General features: G+C 43.2%; 2 long non-coding RNA genes across 2 annotated transcripts in view; one reads left to right on the top strand and one right to left on the bottom strand.

Annotated features, from left to right (window-relative positions):
* Nucleotides 1–9,858: 9,858 nt before the first annotated feature.
* Nucleotides 9,859–13,766, bottom strand: LOC116657852. Its single transcript, XR_004313001.1, has 3 exons — nt 13,588–13,766; nt 11,216–11,305; nt 9,859–10,096 (listed from the first exon to the last, which is right to left on the bottom strand). It is a non-coding gene; the product is annotated as an uncharacterized LOC116657852 (long non-coding RNA).
* A 242-nt stretch (nt 13,767–14,008) lies between these two features.
* The window catches only part of LOC116657854, a 44,001-nt gene continuing 42,631 nt past the window's right edge, over nt 14,009–15,378 (top strand). The window contains exon 1 of the long non-coding RNA XR_004313003.1: nt 14,009–14,091. This is a non-coding gene — a long non-coding RNA (uncharacterized LOC116657854). The remainder of the gene's footprint in view (nt 14,092–15,378) is intronic.

Consider the following 15,378-nt stretch of genomic DNA (forward strand, 5'->3'; position numbering starts at 1 on the left):
TGCTCCCTCCTTGACTTTGGGCTTCAGTGAGAGTCTCGTGGAGTCTAAGAAAAAATACAGAGTTGGAGGAAAGTGACTTGAAACCAAAGTCAGAGAAATCCGTTAAAGTAAATACACTTTATTGAACTTCATCTGTCACAGAGGAATAAAACAAAGCTTGCAAACTCTGAGGTGACTGAGAGACATCAGACTTTATGCTGAGCTCAGTCATTTCTCTTGGCTATTAAATATTGTCATGTATCTCTGTGTTCTTTTCCCTGCCTCTAAATGAACTTCCTTCGCTCCCTTTAGATTCACTTATTATGCAGTGAGATGCTATTTAAAAAAAACAAATCCTTTGGAAGAAGTGACGAATATGATTGCACAGACCAGCTTTTGTGCTAACTGGGTTTATTTGTCTGCATCAATGCAAACTCACCAAGGGTTTCTCGTGAAAAAGGCAGAATCTACAGATAAGATATCTCCACACAAAATTCCTGCATATTACAAACTTGAGCTCCGTACGCTGTCCAAAGCAGAGGTTCTAGCAACCAAGTTTGGGGCAGAACCACTGAGAGCCTTCTTTCTTAAGGACAGCAATTTATAACGAGTATAAAATAAGTGAAGGAGGTGTCCATTTTAACTGGGAATTTAAGAGAGAATTGGGTCACCTCTTTTGGTTAATAACTGTGAAGTATCTGAGTTAACTGGATACTCATGGAATCTTCTTCACTGATATGACCCTGTGACTCCCAAGTTTAAAATTCTTTGCCGGATGCCGATGACCCCTGGTTTTAAATACCCTCCTGTAGACCTGGGTGGGTTCCTTCCAAATGGGGCCACTGATGATCCAGAGTGAGGTGGGGAGACTACGAACCGTGGAACGAGGTTCTCATGAAGCTAGGGTTTTGTTTTTTTTTTTTCAATTTAATGTGTCTGGTCTCCAGAATAATGCCCCCTCCCTTAAATGCCCACTTCTTAATCCTAGAACCTGTGACTCAGTTCCTTTACATGGCAGAGAGGGCTTTGCAAGCACGAATAAGACACTGAGACTAGGAGTTCATCCTGAGTTATCCTGAGTCACCTGAATTCTTAAAAGTGAACAGCCTCTCTCAGTTTTAGTCAGAGAAAGGGACGTGTTGATGGAAGGAGCATCAGAGAGATGTGATGTGGAAAAGACTCAATCCGTCATTGCTGGCTTGAAGATGGAGAAAGGGACCAGGAGCCAATGATTGCGAGCAGCCTCTAGAAGCTGGAAAAGGCCAGGAAGCAGACTTGCCTGTGGAGCTTTCAGAAAGGAGAGCAGCCCTGCCGACACCTCCTCTTTAGCCCAGCGAGACGAGACCCACATCTGATCTCTGAACTACAGAACCGTACGATGATAAAGCTGTGTTAGGTAAAGCCACCAGGTTTGTGGAAATGTGTTACAGCAATAACCAAAAACCAATCCCGTATTTTTATTATTTTTTGTGAGATCATGACTTTTGGCATTTTTAAATTTAAAATGTTCTTTTTTTCCTATGAAACAATAGAAAATGGCACTGTGCGTGTCTCTGTGTGAAAGGGTTTATTTTCTTACTTGCCAAAATAAAATATAACCACCTTTTGTTAGTCCTCTAATCTCCCTCTGCTGTCCTTTCTGCCCTCCACCTCTTCCTCCCCTCTTCTTCCTTCCTTTCTCAAAATGTCATGAAACCTAACTGCTGGCATCCAAAGTCCACGTGTAATGTTCATACATCCATTTCCTGGAGGGCCTTTCCTGTCCTGTCCATCTCTCCAGATGCACATTTCCACCCCTGACTCTTTTTTTTTTCCTTTTCATATTCTTTTTCATTATAGGTTACTACAAGATATTGAGTACACTTCCCTGTGTTATACAGTAGAGACTTGCTGTTTATCTATTTTATATATAGTAGTTAGTGTCTACAAATCTCGAACTCCCAATTTATCCCTTCCCAGCCCCTATCCCCCGGTTACAAAACAAAAACAAAAACAAAAACAAAAACAAAAACAAAAACAAAAAACTCAATCCAAAAATGGGCAGAAGACCTAAACAAGCAGTTCTTCAATGAAGACATACAAATGGTGAATAGGCACATGAAAAAAATGCTCCATATCACTAATTATCAGAGAAATGCAAACCTACCCCCAATAGTGAATCCTAAACTTCCTAAAAGTCACAATTCCTCGGGGTCCTTAAGAAGATTCACAAACCCCCTTCCCACTATACACATACTGAGTCAGCATCCCTCAGGGAGGGGTCTGAAAGTCTGCACATTTAGCACAGAATACAGTCAGCAGGGAATTGTGAGAAATGTCACTCCAGCAGCACCAAACTGTTGCCATGTCTCGTGCTCGCTAATTCCCCTCATCTCACCATCTGTGCTTCCAAGCAGGCCCCCTCTGCCTAGAATTCCCTCTCCCCACTCTCATGCCCTCCCTGACTTTTCCTGGCAAGCACCTCCTCATGCTTCAGTTGACATCATTTGATTCTGCCTCTCACCTCCTGTGATAGGGCCCCTGGGCCAACCTTCATTGTTCAACACCTGTGGCTCACTCAGCATAAACCACGAGGAAGGCACTGGCCACACTGTCCTGTAGTCGTGTTTGTCTTCGTCAGCAAGATTCCACCCTTGAACACAGAAATTGTGCCTTATTCCTTTTTCTCTCCCAGGATCCAGCCCAGTGCTGGAGAGGTATTAGATGTTAAATAAATGCTTATAAAGTGAACGGGTGGAGGAAGGAATGCATGGCTGCATGAAATAGAGGCATGACATCATGAGGCAATTCTGCTTTCTGTCCTTTAAGCATCAAAGTCATTTTCTGTTTATCACCGAGGGGGTGCAATTTAGAGAGTCTGTCTGCATGAGAGGAGAAATCTGGTGTCTGGGTTTTCTGTGTTAGAATGTCTCACCGTGACAGCGCTACCTTCAAAATACATTTTACGTAGCATGAAACACTTGTCACCATTTCCATGAACGGCACTCTGGTCCAAGCTTCTGGATCGTGGCCTCCCAGGAGTTCCTCCAGTATGACAAGCACAGGGGCTTCTGTACTCACTATATCCTCTGCCTGAGAAAATCCTTGTGTATCACGGTACACGGATCATGGCTCAGTCCCTCCCTGAGACGTTGTGCCCGGCCACCGTGTCTAAAATATCGCTCGCATCCAAGCTCCTAATTTATCCTGCTTTGTTCTTTTTTATTGAAGTACTCGTATAAAATGTCTATTCTATATTTAAGTGTTTGTTTTTAAGCTGTCTTGACAATGGAAATGTTAAGTTCCATGAAGGCAGGAACTTTGCTTTGTTCATCGCTCTATCCTAGTGCTAGCACCTAGGATAGTGCAACATATATACAGTACGTGTTCAATGCTTGCAGTAGGAAATGCATACAGTAGGTACTCAATACGGCAAATGGTGTGTCTGGGTGTGGAAGAATGTTCCACGATAACCAGGCACAACACACCAGGCATACATGAACTCCTCTAGGACACATCAGATAGATATCTTAAAGCAGCATTGTAAATGCTCAGGTTATGCCTGCGCTGGCTGAGATACAAGGATTGGATGCATATCCTGTTTCTCAGGCGTGTATGGCTGTTTCCTAGGAAAGCCCTGTCGTTCTTCCCTGATGGAAGTGGTTTCTGACTTCCTACCCGCTGCAGCCTGGGGGCGCACGGCTGGGTTTGTTGTGGGCAGCGGTGTTCCTGGACGCAGGGCCAGTTTAGCTTTTCCTGTTCTGCTGCTGAGATCCAATTAAAACTCAACTAAGCAAAGAGTAAGAGGTGAGCCCAGAGACAGTGCCAGCCGTGGAAACCTTGTTTGCTTGTGCAAGACCGCGGCGTGCTCTGTTTCCAGCTCCCTCCCGAACGTCCTCTTTGTTCTGAATTCCTGGAGTGGGGGGAGCAGCCTGTCTGCAGGATCTGATCCCGGGGTTTTCTTCCTTTTTTTTTTTTTTTTTCACCTGCTTAATAACTCCTTGATAGCAGGCCAGAACTCTTCTTTGTTGGCTCCCGGCCACTGCGGTCAGTACTACCGTCCTGCCTGAGGATCTCTTACTTCCTTTTCCTGATGCCCTGGAGGGCCTTCTAACTCTGATCGGTTTCCTATCCGTGCCTTGAAGCTTTTTCCTCTTTTTGTCTTCTACCTTCTGGACGATTCGTTCAGCGACTCCAGCCCTTACCTCTTAGACCCCGACCTCCATTCTTTGCTTTTCTCAGTTTTTCTTTCTCTTTCGTGGATCAAATGTTTCCTAATTGCAAGACTAAAAAATATACTCCAGAGACTAGTGTCCAGGGCTGCGTGTTTTTTTCTCTATTTTGAGTTTCATTGTGTCGCTTCCCTGCGCGACCCTTTACATCTCCAGGCCCAGGGTGACACAGTCGGCAGACGATGGTGGAGCCTCGGCATCTCGTTCATTTGCTGGGCATGAACTGCTCTGGGACAGTGCATGTGATGGCTTTTCAGAGAAGCAACTCTGCCTTTGAAATTGTATTTTAAAAGCTCTTAGATGTCTGGGTCCACATCGCTCTGCCGGAAAGGGAATAAAAGGAAAGAAAGAATATGTCGGGTATATCAAAGGACAACATTCCTTTCTTCCCTCGCCATCAGCCATCCATCCTGGCTCCAAGTGCACTGTCCCCAGGGACACAGGACGGGTGTGTGCTTTGAACCTGACAATAGGAAGGAGAGGAGTGGAGGGGGCATGCGCCTAGACGAGGCGTCGGTTACCACAGGGGCTTGTGGGGGAGTCTGGGCTATCAGGTCACTCCAAAAGCAGTGCGTGCTAACCTAAGGTGACCAGCTTGTCCCAGTTTTAACACTGGAAATCACTTATCCCAGGCAAACTGGGATGGTTGGCCCCCCTGCAACATCATTCAGACACAGTTTTGAGTACCTACTATGTGCCAGCATGCCCCTTAAGGACACTCGGGGTTTGGCCAGCCAGTCCTTGAGCCTGTCCTCATCTGCATTTTTCTTCCTTCTGTTTACAGAAACCTTTAAAGGTTGCCCATTCATTAATGATTTCACATGTACGCCTGGCCTCGGCTGTCCTGAACGTCTGACCCTCTGTTAATTTGGTTTATTTTTTATTCTTTGACACGACCTTGGTCTCCCATAGACCCACAATGAACATGCTGTTTGAAGTGACAAAAAAACTGACTGTGGGTAAGTCCCAGGGAAGACAATAACTCACAGAGGAAAGGGGAGGAGCAGAATGCGGGGGTAGCAAGGCAGGGCTGAGCCCCACCACGGCACACGGCGAGGATGCCCGCGGATTTGCACAAATGCTGTTAAAATGTCAAAAGCAGGTGTTTCTTTTTTCTGCAGTCTGAGCTTCAAGCTAACGTGGGCATTCAGCTAAATCCCTCCCAGGTGCTGAAACAGTATGTGGTTTAGGATTTCAGAGGTAATTATTGCTGAACGCACTGTATGGCCAGTGCATCTGCCAGGTAGGTGTTATGAAAGAGTGTGTGGGGTTTGGGGGGATTAAGCGGGAACCAAAAGAATTCGGGGGCAATTTTTCCATCACAAGACCTCTTAGAAAGCCCCTTAAGACCAGCAGAAGCCAGTCATGGAGCTAAATGGACTCACAATGTGGTTAACAGCACAGATGATGCAGGAGAAACCAAGGATCCCAGAAAGGTCAGCCAGTGGTTCCAGGGCAGGGGAAATGTCAGCTTTGCCCCGAGACGCTCGGGGTGTCCAGTGCCGTTCCTGTCCTGCAGGCGGCCCACAGCGAGTTATCTTGTACTAAAGCTGGATAGTTAGATATTTAGACTTAGATATTTAGATCTTGGCTTGGGTACACAAGGGAAATACTTGTACTGATTGTCTAAGCTGAAAGAGAGACAGAGGTTGCTCAATACAGTCATTTGTTCATTAAAAATCAGAGCGTTTCCCAGGCACTGGGCAATGCCCTCAGAAGACAGTGCAGAAAAGCAACAACAGAAATCCAGTGTTCCTGCCCTGATGGAGCTCACAGTCCAGTGGTAGAGTCAGAAACAAATCAAACATCACCAATGCAATGATGCCATGAAGGAGAGGGACCAGGATTTCCAAAAGCAAATAATGGGAAGATCTGAACCAGTTGGGTGACTCCCCTGAGAAATGGAAAACTGGCCTCAGGTGAATACTATTCATGCTTGTTTAGGGCTTAATCTGTGCTGGGCGCTGCCAACAGCTTTACTTGCATCTTCTTGATTAACTCTCACGTACCAAATTTTGGAGGTAGGCGTTATCCTTTACAACCCTCTTTACTGTGGGAAGAGTCTCCCATCATTACTTACAATCTCAGGGGGTGGGGAGGGGATGTTCCATCATCATCAATAACCTAAGGAAGACTATTCCATTAAGATCCCCTCAAATGGAGGTGAAGGGGAGCAGAATTTGTCACCCCAAAGATGCCTCTTGGACATAAAGATTCTTTCAGGCTGATTATTTTTGAGAAACAGCAAACACAGGGAAAACTCTGAAAACTGAACAGAAATTACTCTTTTGCAAGAGGCACTTACACCTATAGAAAAAAAAAATCTCCATCTGTGAGGGTGTCTCCTTCCCTGTACCAGGATGACTAAATCTCTAGAAACATACCAATAGAGAAGGCGAGGACTTAAATGACTTAAATCTGCGTTCACAACCATACCCTTGTTTACTGGGCTTTGCCTGATAACCTCCCATAGCTGCCCCTCCCCACCCCAAGCTGGAGGTGGTATTTAATAATGGGCGGGGCCATTTGGAGGAGTTAATTAAGTTTTCCTGGGTCTCTCCCGTGTATACAGGAGGCATACGTGTTATTCAACTTCTGCTTGTTTTTCTCCTGTTAATCTTTCATTACCAAGCGGTCTCAGCTGAAAACCTAGAAGGGCAGAGATAAAACTTTCCCTCTATTCCTTTCCCACAGAGGTTCCCTGAGCCCCTCTTTGGTTCCTCGCCAGCCAGTGCCTAGAGATTCTGCAAAAACAGAAGTCCTGCAAAGACCAGCAACTCAGATGTCACCTGAACACACCTGTCTATTACCAATAAACAGACACGAGGTTAGGTCGTCTCCTCCGAGCCACGGAGCTAGTCAGAGGCGCAGCCGCCGTGAGAACCCAGCTCTCTGTCTCTAGGATGCCTTGCCCTCCAATCGGAACGCACGCAGGCGCACGCCGCGCGGTCCGCAGGCCCCTGATGGGCAACACCTGCCGCGCGGCTGTCGGCTCATGCGCGTTCCCCCATAAGCCGCGGCTCGGCGTTTCCGCGCCGTCCTAGGGAGGAGAGCCCCGCGTCCCGGCTGGTCGCAAGGGGGTGCCGGGCTTTGAAACAGGGCCCCTCAAAATCGCCTGTCCTGCTGGTAAAACTGCAGGTGCGCGGGGCCGGCCTCCTGGCTCCAGGCCTGAGACCCCTGGCTCTGGGGAGCTGGCTGCCCACAGTTCCTCCTGCAAGAGCTCGTAAGCACCTTCTGGAAGCCACGCGGCTCTGAGAAGCTTCCATTCCTTTTCAAGCACCAGCACAAAAGCTTGAAACCTTGAGGCTTCGCCCACGCGGATTAAGTAAGTGACTCTGCGGCTACTTAGATGAAACAATTTACGTAAATTGATGTGTTGTCGGAGGAGGGTAGAGAGAGTGGTTTTAATTTTTTTTTTTTTTTAACTTTCTCTTCCTTTCAGTTTTAATAGCTGCAGAGGCCTCGAAGAGGCAACTCCTTTTAATAAAACCCACTTGGAAAGGTATTGAGACAGACTCCCATTGACCCGATTTCAGGCAGCTCTCTGGGGCCTCCCACGTCCACCGTGTGGGCGCCGGCAGGCCCAGGGCTTGGCGTCGCCCAGGAGCCCGTTCTCTGTGACTCATGCTTCCTGGGCCCCGAGACGCGGCAGGTCACTCCAGGATGTTTGATTATTCAAAGCATTCAAGGTCCTACTGAAGAACTGGGCAGTGCTTAGAGGTTTTACCTTGCTTCACCTTGATGAAAATGGACGCTGGAGGCCTGAGATGCCACCATGCAACAATCACACATACACACAGAGACAAATGTTAGGCTCGCTGCTGTGGCTCAGATAGGAGAGAGGTTGGAATATAGAAAACTGGTGCTTAGTGATTGTATGTATTTATTTATTTTATCTAGCTTGGTTTTTTTTTTTTTTTTAAGAGATGGTAAGTGTCTATGGGTGAATATTCCCAACAGATTAAATTACTTTTTCTAATTAGGAATAATTCTCTCTCCTTCTCTCCCATGACCCTCAGTGGTCCATTTACCCTCCAAGGAGATAACAACATGGTGAATTGCTTCAAACTTCTTCCAGAAATCTGTGCTGTGCATGTAACCTGCATTTACCATCTTCTGGTGTATGTTTTTATACACAGGCAGTAGTGTGTGCACATAATTAAGCGTCTTGAGTTTTTATTTAATAATATTATCTTTGAAATATTCCACTTCAGTAATGTGTGTGCTGTTAATGATGTCTTAGGGTTTGTTTTTTTTTTTTTCTGCTATTGCAAGCAGTGTTTTGATCTTTCAGTATTTCACTACATACCTTTGAACTTGTGCTTTGTGTACATACTTGTAATATCAATTAATCAAGTTATAACAGCTGTTTTTGGAACACCAAACACTGATTTTCGTACCGAGAAATGGAGAGGGCTATGGAAGCAGGTATTTCGTGTGTCTCTATGCTTGTAGCCAATTCCAAGTGCCCCGTGGAAGTCCGAGGGCTCACTAACTGTGCTAAATGAAAGAATTAAACAGATGAAGGCTGTCTTGTTTTGAATTAGACACAATTTACAAAATATTCCGATTCACCTGCTCTCATTAAATTTATAGAAACAAATCAACCATTATCCTCATTTGAAAGATCAGGAAGGGAGACATAAAGTCTCAAAGACAAGAAGGAGCAGTGTGATCTCTGAACTTTTCAGCTCTTTGGAACCCAAATCTAGACATTGTTTCCTCCAGGTCCCACCTCAGCAGCATTTGATTCAGGGAAAGCTCCGATTTGTTTCCAGGTGTATGGGCTGAGTGCCAACGTGCAGTAGGCAGTATTAGATACAATATTCAGGAAACCTGATGCCTAACATGCCATCAATGCTTGTTACTGTGGGCCACAGTGAGACAGAGAGTGAGCGTGGCGTTATCTCCCCTGCTGTGGGCAGTCACCCTAGGACTCAGTCTATTGCTGTTGCCATTTTGCAGATTAGAAAAAGAAAATGAAGCTAAACAAAGTTTAGTAACTTGCCTAATATCACAGGGACTAGTAAGTGATAAAGACCCACCTCCAGATGGGACTGTCTCCAGAGCCCAAAAGCCTTAAACGCTACTTCTGTACTAGAAGTTAAAATAAATAGGACATAGATACCTTTTAAGACCTTAGAGATAATATGAATGGGTTGTGCTGAATCCCAAATGTGTCTTTTCCCATCCTTTATTTTCAAGAGTCTTCACTGTACCCCTTGAGAAATCTGTCTCCGCTTCTATTTTAATGAAATTTCTTCCATAATGAATATTCAGTTGTTTAATAAATAACTACACATTTTTTAAAAAATGACAAACTCACCAGAATTGGCCATTACTTAATAATCACAAACACAGAGCTTATGAATATTTCATGCTCACTCATTTCTGCTGAGACTGTAAGCATCCTGCATTTCTATAGCTACAGATTATGCAGGGAACAATGGAAAACATATGTTTTGTGTGTTTTCTTTAACAATTTGATGATGGAAGAACACCTGGCAGTGCTGGAGATAATGTAAGAAACGGTCGCCTTTTGTTATTTGAGTGCTTGAAATAAAAACCTCAAATGGCAAGTTGTAATCCAAACCACAGTAATTATAGAAGACTGTAGAAAAAAGGTATACATTTTAAATTCATAAATCTAAATGAGTCTATCTGCAAGTAAGTAAACTTTATTCAATTTTCCACAGTAACTCCCCACCAAGGCCATCACCCAGAATACGGCACTGCACTGCTCAGATGTTAAAAAGTTTGTCTGGGATTCAGTTGTTTCTTTGTTCTTCCCTGTTTTCTTGCAATCAGTCGGTATTAGAGTTGTCATAAGGGATCTGAGGGCGGAGCACACGGTTCGATGAGAGCCTTGAAGAAGGATGGCTTCCTCCAAGATGGAGTGCTTGAACCTGATGAAGGGGACCCAGAGGAGGTTACCTGGCAGAAAGGGGGGACCCCATGGAGGAAGCAGGGCACTTTCTAGAAGCTGGAGAGAGCCAGGGTGGTGACAGCAGAGTGACTGAGAGGGAGAGCAACCTGAGATGGGCAGAAGCCAGCTCCTGCAGGGACTAGTAAACCATGATAACAAAAAACTTGAAAATTTGCCCAGGAATGGTCACGAGCCACTGGAGGGCGTGAAGCTGGGGAGAGACATGATCTGAGCCATGTTTATAAAGATCATGATCATTCCGGCTGCTGAGTGAGAAATGGGGAGAGAGAGGAGGAGAGGGAGGGTTTAGGACATACATGCAACTGTCCAAATAAAGATGATGTTGGCCCAGAGGCCTGGCTCAGGAGAGTGAAGGCGAGCTGGAGAGAAATGGGTGGACTTGGGAGCCGCTGTGGAACTGAGACACGCAGACGAGAGTGACTGATGAGATGTTGCCGTAAATAGAGGAGACTGTCGGGTGAATAACTTGGCAAACTGGGGAGACCGTGAGTTCTGTTTTGGATTTTATAACGTGATTTCAAAATTCCCTGTTTTGTTTCCTGGGAATTTGTAACAATAAGAGAAAAGCATGTATGTACAAGGACCACTTCCAAGTTGCGCTTCCCAGTTGCCAGAGTTTTCAGCACATCTTCACGGCAAGGGCTGCTCTTTCTGCGAGGCCCACCACTCCACTCCCAGCGTCTGCCGTGTGGGCTTACAGTAGGTGCCCAATAACAAGTCTGTTAGAGCAGATGGGCCGTGCTCTGAGCTGGGAGGTGAGAGTCCCGGGGAGGAGGCTGTCCTTTCCTAGTCCTTCCTTCCTCATCTTTATTTCCTTCTAACGGTGCGCCTAAGTTCCTCACTGACGGGCTATTTTATGGATTAGGGAAACTGATACTAAAGTTCATATGGAAAAACAAACAGGTAAGAAGGGCCAGGAAAAAATAAACTTGGAAAAGAAAAGCTCTGAGGAGGTCTAGTCCTAGCAAGCATGAAAACATTCTATAAAGCCTCTATAATTAAAGCAGTGTGGGCCACGTCTAGACTCACAGACCAGTGAGGATAGCAGGGAAAGCCTAGGACAGTCAGAGGCACTTACAGGAAATGTGGTGCGTAGTGAAGGCAGCATCTCGACACACCGAGGTACAGGGCTTTTTAATCAGTGGTGTTGGGACAGCTGGGCAGCCATCTGGAAAATGATTAAACGGGATCCATGTTTACAGCATGTAGAAGAGTGCACTCCAAATGGATGAGGGAGCTATATGGAAAGGTATGAAGTTATACAAGTACTTGAAGAAAACATGAGTGAACTCTAACCATAGTGCAGAGAAAGCCTTCCGACCACCAACAGCAATGCAAAAAAAGATTGACAAATTTACTACACTAGAAAGTTCCATGGCGGGGGGGGGGGACCAATAACATAAATGAAGTCAAAAGATGGCTGAAAACTGGGAGAAAGTATGTATAAAACATACCACAATAATCATGTCTCCAATAGATAAAAATTTCCTAAAGATTGAAAAGGACCAAAAAGCTGATATTTAAATATGGCAAAAGACAATTCACACACACACACAAAATATGTAAATACATATTTATGTATAATATAAAATATGTAATTTAATGTTTATATTCAATATAATATATAGTATAAAAATACAAAAATTGTCCCTAAATATATGAAGAACCAATCACTCATAATTAGAGATATGAAAATTAAAACACAGAATTCACTACCCATCACACTGATCTGGAGTGATTTCCAGAATGTGCTGTTAAGTGAAAATGGCCAAGTATAGAAAAATATCTACAGCACGTTACCCTTCATGTAAGAAAAAGAAGCTATAAAAATAGGCACGTATCTGCTCATTTGTGTAAAAGAAATGCAGGCTGGAGAAACAAGAGACTAAATAGATCCATTACCTTCATCGGATGGGTGAGAAAAGGGTGGAGAGAAGTTGAAAATGGGAACAGGGTGGCAGGAGAGCAAGGAGAGATGCTTGCCTGAGTATGCCTTTGGTAGTGCTTTGACTTTGAGAACCAGGGTAATGAAAAGATACACAAAAAACAAAATATATATACATATATACACACACATATATGAGCTAAACCAACCAGGATGTGAGGGAAACCCAATGTGGAATAGAAATGGTAATAAACAAATGTGATTGTATCACAAATGAAGGGGTAGAATAAGAAAAAAGTAACCTAAAGAACTTTGGGAAACAGAATTTTGACTGGATGCTCTAAGGCCAAAGGCAAATAAGAACTATTTTAAATGCTGCGTTTTACGTTGTAAATCTGGTTCTCATAGAAGAATGGGTGAGCAATTGTGAAGTAATTTTTGGGGTATATGAGGATAAAAAAATAAGTAAATAGATTGTAGGGTGATGTAGTCAGGTTTCTCACTGTCAAAGAAAAAATGTATAAATTAGTAAGATAAATAAGCCCTGGGGATGTCATGTACAGCGGAATGACTATAATTAACAACTGTCTTCTATATTTGAAAGTTGCTGAGAGAGTAGATCTTAAAAGGCCTTACCACCAGAAGAAAAATTGTAACTGTGGAGTGATAGATGTTAACCAAATTTATTGTGGTGACTGTTTCACAATGTACACATATATCAAATTATTTTCTAGTACACCTTAAACTAGTGCAATGTTATGTGTCAGTTCTATCCAGAGGGATGCATCTATATGCGGTTCTGGAAATTGGAGTGACAGGACTGAGAGAAAAACAGAGATAGAAGTAGGAATATCAACTTCAGAATTTCAGTGTCATCGAAAATCTGAGAGGCTTTTTTTTTTTCCACTTTGTACTATTTCCTAATAATATCACATGTAGGCATTTAATGAGCGTTATTATTATAAGATAAAAAGGGACCAGATATCATTAAGAAAAAAAAAAACAAACTTGGGATGATTTTTTAAGCAAAGTGTATTCCTACAGTAATTGGCATGATACAAACCAGGGGTTATCAAATGTTTTCTGTAAGAATGGTAAGTAAATATGGCTTCTGGGGCCAAGAGGTAAAATCAAGGCTAATATTAATCAATTTTATCAAAAGAGAGAAAACAGATTTTGACCAAAGTCTTTGGTAAATTTCAAAATATAAAAAAATGGTTTTATTCTTATTAAATGACAAAAGTTACTATAAAATATAGATGTGTAATTTTTGTAACGCAACTAATAATTATAAGAATGAAATTCCTGTTTATAGGAGGAATAGCATTTTGCTTAATTTTTATTCAAAGTTAGTGTCTCCTGTCATCATAGTGACTGCGAAGGTACACCTGTTAAAAAACAGTATGAGTTCATTTACAACAGGTAGCTACAGGGATTTTGCCCCTGGGCCATAGCTTGCCAACCCCTGACCTGGCCCGTGCCTCCCCCTCCAACTTCGCCCCAGCCATCCACTCCCCGTTCACTCTGCTCAAGACACAGTGGCTCTCTCTCCATCCCTGGAGCACCCTGAGTCTCCCGGGCTGCCGGTCTTTATGTTTGCTGTTGCCTCTGTCAGGTACACAGCCCCCAGCTCTTCACCTGGCCAGTCACAGCACTTAACCTGGGCTCAAATGTCAGTTTCTTAGGGAGGCTCACTTAGATCATCCTGGGTGCCCAGCCCCCAGCTCAGCCATCTCCGATAGGTCTTCCCACTCTCTGCAGTATCGCAAAATGTATTTGCTTCAGTGATTTCCTGTCTGCACCTCTGGGTGAAGGTCCCCGAGACAGAGGGTTAACGACTGGTTCAAGCTAATGAATAAACCATTGCTTGGCACTGTTGACCTCTTAATAAACACTTGAATCAATAATGATTGAAGAGAGAAAAAAGGGATTACTGTCACCCACATATGGCACATGCAATACAACAGAAGCCAGGCGGGAAAGACACAGTCTTCACAGCGGGGGTTTGACACTGACGCGTTTCCCTCCTGTTCTGGTGGGATCCTGAGAGGACGCCTTGGGATCTCTTGGTAAGAACATCCGTTTCAGGCCTGACAGTAACTTGTTCTAGGTCTGGAGTCACGGCTGCTGCCTCACCTGGGTTATACTTTGACCATCAGAAGTAAATAAATACCAGATGAGGTACAGACATTCACACAAACTTGACCGTATTCCATACATATGACAAAAATAGCAGAATGAAATATTCATATTTAAAATGCCATGACCCGACAACTCCCCAAATAGGGTGTCGTGAGTCGCAAGGTAGGAAGATTTGTAAGATCGCACAGTGGTGACCACCGACTCTGAGAATAAAAGATTCCCTGTTCCAAGTAGAAAGCCTATTGTATTCTGCATGGTAAATGGAGATGGTAAAATGCTAATGACTTGGTATCAAAATTTAGTACAAAAGCTGCCGGGTGCACAGAGAAATGAAAAGGAAAAGGGAGACTGGAATTAGAAAAGATTCTAATATTATAATTGTCACAAGCTTAGGGGAGAAAATTAGCCATCTTACCAGACACTGCAGTGAGGAGAAAACTTGTAAATTAGATTTATAGGGAAGTAACCTCAACCTAGACAAAAAAAATTAGCAAGAAAGAACAAAGTCAAGCACCACTTGTAACTAACCTTGGAGAGATCAACTCTTTGATAGATTAAGTAGCCTACCTAGAGGATGTGCCTGTCTAGTGATGATTAACTACTGAATTGAAAACAAATTTATGGATAGTTCAGGACACCCATTTGCAAGAGCAACATATATTAAAACTTTTACAGAATAACACTTTATATGAAAGTCAAATGATGAAAACTTTTGCTTCCCCTCAATGCAGTCAGCAGGGATTCAAATCCTTAGATTGCTTGCTTTGTCTTAGAATCAGGTGAAGAGTTTAAAAATTATTTCATAAATAACAAAAATAAGAAAATGCTGTCAAAAAAGAAAATATGGTCTACAGTCCAGTTTCCCTACTAAACTGAATTTGTCGTCTGGGCAATGTTCATCTCTTTGTTTTATGCATGTAAACTATTATATAGTTATAAAATACATAGTTTATGCATGTAAAATAGTATATAGTTATGATAGCTATCAAGTAATTTTGTATGTGTATTTTTTATTGTGTCACAAACATTCTCAGGTTGCTATTTTCCTTTATTCTCATTTTTTGTGATAACTAAGTAGGCCATATCAACATTGCACGATTGTTCATTTTTGTATTTTTCCTAATTTTTTATTAAAAAATTGCAGAAGCCTTTACATTGGTTTTTGAAGGGAAAACATTTTAAATGTATTGTTTTATTACCTACCAGTTTGAAGA

This window comes from Camelus ferus, chromosome 19, assembly GCF_009834535.1.
Source record: "Camelus ferus isolate YT-003-E chromosome 19, BCGSAC_Cfer_1.0, whole genome shotgun sequence".
Taxonomy (NCBI): domain Eukaryota; kingdom Metazoa; phylum Chordata; class Mammalia; order Artiodactyla; family Camelidae; genus Camelus; species Camelus ferus.